Here is a 5,282-nt window from a genome sequence, read left to right on the forward strand (position 1 = left end):
GATGAAATACTGTCATTTGTGACAGCATGGATAGACCTTGAGATAATATGGTAAATGAAATAAGCCGGACAAAAAATGTTGAAAACCACATGATATCACTTATACGTGGGATATAAACCTAAAAGCAACAAACAAACAGAACAAACAGAGACTCATGGACTTGGAGAATGGACTAGTTTTTACCAGAGGATGGGGGGAGGTGGGAGGGGTAGGCAGATGGGGTGTAAGGGTTCAAATATGTGGTGACAGAAAGAAATCTAATTACGGGCAGTGAACACACAATGCTATATATATATATATATATATATATATATATATATATATATATATATATATATGCCTTACTATTGAATTATACATCTGAAACTTATTCAATTTTGTTAACCAATGCCATCATAAAAATAAAACAGAATATTAAGCAATATCATTTCCCTGATGGACATGATATCGAGGCTATGATTCAGGAATTAGAGAAAGCTCAGATGGTATGCCCCACTCATAGTTTGTGTAATGCTTCTGTGTGGCCAGTGAAGAAACCTGATGGCTTGTGGAGAATGACTGTGGACTATCGGGAATTGAATAAAGTGACTCTCCTACTGCATGCAGCAGTACCATCCATCCATGATCTAATAGATCAACTGATACAAGGCTAGGAATGTATTACTATGCCTTGGATTTGTTGAACACATTTTTCTCAATAGATTTAGCTTCCAAGAGTCAAGACCAATTTGCCTTCATGTGGGAAGGAAGACAATGAACTTTTGTGGTACTACCCCAAGGCTATCTATATAGCCCAACAATTTGCCATAGGTTGGTAGCTCAGGATTTGGCAACCTGGACCCACCAGGCAATGACGGAATTGTTTCATTATATTGATGATGTCATGTTAACCTCTGCTTCCCTTAAGATCTAGAACAAGTGGCACCGGCACTGTTGCAGCACCTGAAATCATGTGGCTGGGTGGTAAATGTAACCAAGGTTCAGAGATCTGGCTTATCTGTCAATTTCTTGGGTGTTGTCTGGTTGGTTAGGATGAAAGTTATCCCTGATACTATAATTGATAAGATACAAGCGTAACCATGACCCACTAAAGTTAAAGAATTACAGTTATGTGGGCCTTTTGGGATACTGGAGAGTGGTTATGTCCCACCTAGCATAGTTGGCATAGCTGTTATATGGCCTAATCAAGAAGGGAGACACTTGGGACTGGGATGAAACAGTAAAGAAGGCATTTACCACCACCAAGGGGGCAGTGCAGCTGGCCTAAGTCCTATAGGTGACAGATCTAGGGAAACCCTTTGAATTGGACGTGCATGTAACAGCTGAAGGATATGGCTGGGGCATGTGGCAGCATTTGAAACAGACTAGGACCCCAAGGGAGTTTTGGTCCCAACTATGGACAGGCACAGATAGCTGGTACTCCCTAATAGAAAAGCAATTAGAGGCTGTATATGCAGTCTAGCAGGCTACTGAGTCAGTGACTGGCATAGCCAAAGTGCGTGTACACACTACTTACCCTATCTAAAGTTGGTTGTGCACATGGAATACAGGACCCCAAAAGAGGGGTGGCCCAAATGCCTACCCTGATGAAATGAGATGCCTATCTGGAACAATGGAGTACCATAGCTGCTATCTCTCTGGCCATGGAATTACAGATGGTTTTAGGCCCTGTTGAGTTTACCACTGACAATATACTGGATGCTGTAGTTCCTATAGATTTAGAAGTGTCCCCTACAAAGAAAGGAAGCCGTCTATACCTGCTGATGCATGGCACACAGATGGGTCCAGTAGGGGGCAGGGAGCCGAGTGGGTAGCTACAGGGGTGCAACCAGCTACTGACCATATTTTGTATGATACAGGTACAGACCAAAGCAGCCAATGGGCTGAACTGTGGGCTGTATGGATGGTTATAGCCCATTAAAATGGCCATACACTTCCTCAAATTGGACAGGCTGCTGATCTTGGGAACATCCATATTTGCCAGCAGCTATGTGGCAGGTGCTTCCACGGTGCTCATAAATTGGGATGTGTCTTATTTGCAACATGTCCATACTAAATGAACCCCATGGTGGTATTACCCTTTAGCTATCTTTATGCCTGCGGCAGATGATACATTAATTAAAATGCAAGTGACAGTTTTGGCAGAACATAATGCTTGAGTCTTGAATTATACTCATAAAGCCCTTAGTCTGGTAACTGATGAAATAGATCAAATTAGAAAGGTAGTGTTGCAAAATTGTATGGCTTTAGATATCTTAACTCCTGCCCAAGGGGGCACTTATGCCATTCTCCACACTAAATGTGGTGACTATATCCCAGACCACTGGCACACCTCACAAGCCTTGGCAGGTCTCTCCCAAGAAATACAGGAAATCTAACAGCTCACTGGAGATCCTCTGCAGGAGTGATGGGCAAGCTCAATGTCTACTTGGCACTGGGTCTTAGCTCTCCTGGGAGATAGAGCCTGCCTCTTAGTAGCATGTTGTTGTTCCCCATATTGCTGTGCATATGGGTGCAGAGCTCTGCTCTCCTGCAGCAATCACTTGTCAAGCCTCCATAGGTGTATAGGAGGACCCCTGAAGGGGTGGAGTGTGCAGAGAAAGAAATATAGCGGTAGTCAAGCTCTCTCCTGATACTCTTAGCAGCTATCTTCTGAGTGGAAGTGACTCAGGACTTCTTCCCTTATGTAACCATGTACCTGATGCACGTGTGCGGGCTCCCATCATCTGGCAATGTGCCACTATTGTTTATCCTGTGTATAAAAGTTGCTGCCACCCTGTGTGGTTGGCTGTGCCCTTCCTGGAATAAAGAGCTATGTTGCAGTTGCCTATGGCTCCCTGCATTTTCTTTCAACTGCCAGAGCTTTGTACCCCTTACCTTGTAACCACAAACCTGCAGTAAAACAGGGATGTACAAAGTTCTGGGTCAAGCCACAGGAGACAATCTATTGTTAAGCTATAGGGCAAGGAAAAGGGAAGCCAGAGATGCTGTGAGGCCTCTACTATGGGGGTCCCAACTGAACTGTTTTGTACCATCAGTGGTTCCAGCCCAACAGATAAATTAGGATAAATTTCCTTAATTATCTCTGGAATTTTTAAAATTGGTTCTCCAATCTCACGAGATTTCAAGGTACTACTAATTCTATTTCCAAAAGTAAATGGAGCATTGATAGTCCATGGTATGGTGTATCCCTTCTACAATCCTTGTTAATATTCACATAAGCCCTGAGAAAATAAGATTGCCTGTGTACAATAGCCACCTAACATCCCTTCAATCGAAAGTTCATGCCTGCATGAGAAGACTTGCTTGAGGATGGCGGCATAGGCAAACACACACTTGTTAGGTAACTGCCCTGAGGTTTCATCTCTCTCAGGCAACCTGAATGTATACAATGCGAGCAGCGGTTACACATCAACCGCATTGTAATTTAGAGGCTGAATCTGAATGACCAAGCTACCTTAACGTGCTGAAAACTATAAGCGCCATTATATTATATTGTAGCAGAAATGCTGACTCATTGTAAGCATAACACTTAACGGATCTGGTGTGAGATCCACGCAATTCTTGAAGGTGCACCTTAGGCTACTAGATTCGAGAAGAAATTGCTTAGAGGCCAATGACTCAATCCTGAAAAATTGAAAAGAGGACTTTATGAGATGTGCTTTCAAAGCACTTGTTTGAGGATAGGGGAAGAGCAATAAGGTGGAAACATGTAGTAATTACCAGGGAATTATACGGAGGTCAAGTGAATACCTGGAGGTGTTCAGGTGGGGATCAAGGAAGACCCTGCAGGAGTCTGGAGTCTATCAGGTGCCTTGTCTTGTTACTGTAACTGTAGGGTTTCACCTTACATCTTGCAATGAATCAGGCTTCAGTTTGTGAAATGTTTTGCATGTGAGGTTACCCTGTAAATGAGACCGTCATGGTGTTGTGTATTCAAACATCCAAACAAGTTACCATCGTTATAGCAGAGGACTGGATCCTAGGCCATAGATTTCCATTGACATGTTTTCTGACTAAGAAAGACTTGTGACCGTGTGCCACGTCCTCCATCTCAAAATCCGTTAAGTAAAGTTAGGCTAGATTCTGTGTGTCAAAGTCTCCACTCAACTTCCTGGAAATAAAAGCAATGCTAGGCAGTGCTTCCAGGCTTCTAACTGAGTAACTACAGAACAATTCAGGCCTTGATCCAGTTGTCTAAGTGCCCAAACTACCTTTTCTTACCAGAAGGAAGGCTTGAGGCTGCTGGGTATGGTCAAATTTCAATAACTGTGTAAAAGGAAAATTGAACAATTGGGACCAGGTTGTGCTGAAAGTACTCTTAGGATGAAATGGGGTTGGTGTCATCGGCCCTATTTCTATCGTAAATGCTTTCAAGGGAGGACAGTTTTGGGGCTGAGCACCGAGTCCTCCATTTTACCTCCTCCTAGGAGATGACAGCTTGGTTGTATAGGCCAAGATGTCCACAAGAGTTTCAGGTAACAAGGCCCAGGCTGGATGATTTTGTGGTTCTTGGTCTTGATACTGGATATTGTTACCAATTGGATGGTCTTGGTATTGCGGGCCTGGGCTATAACTATGTTTTTTCAGGAGGTCCAGGCTTGGTTCAGATTTGCTCAGTCTCCAATTCATTTTTTCTTCCCTAAATAAGGCTTTAACTTTGAGACAAGGCCTTCGGGCAACATCTGTTCACAGAGAACAGGCTTGCAATTCTGGCCTGATGTCATCCTTTCGATCTATGTTGCAGAAAGTCATAAGAAGAGCTCTGGGATAATTTCTCAAGTCTACTTACTGGAAAAAATGTAGGGATTATAACTGCAACCAAGGACAGCACACTGGATCCCAAGAGGAATTACAGGCAGGAGACATGCCCATACATTTTGAGAGAAGACTCAAATTACATGTAGGGAGACATGCACTGTGGTTTAAGTTCTTTTATCTACTAGTTTTCAGAGAGGATGGGCTTACTGCTGTGGTTCACAGTCTCCTTTCTACTTTTTGTAAGGAAAAGACAGGTCTTGTGCCTTGGGCCTATGTCAGCAATCCACATTCTCACCAGGCAAGAGATGTAGTGCTTTCTTTGAAGGGCAAAGTGCTTATAACTGAGAAAATTCACATCAACACTGAGATATCATTAGTATGCGAGGAAGCGAAGGTGACCTAGAAGGACTTCGTACTACCTGCATATGAATGTCATATCCACATTAAAAAATCTGATGGGAAGTCAAAGGTATATGCGGACAGTCAAGGATCTTGAATTTGCCTCTAGTTTTGTCTGTTTG

The sequence above is a fragment of the Pteropus medius genome, unplaced genomic scaffold (assembly GCF_902729225.1).
Source record: "Pteropus medius unplaced genomic scaffold, Ma_sr-lr_union100, whole genome shotgun sequence".
Taxonomy (NCBI): Eukaryota; Metazoa; Chordata; class Mammalia; order Chiroptera; family Pteropodidae; genus Pteropus; species Pteropus medius.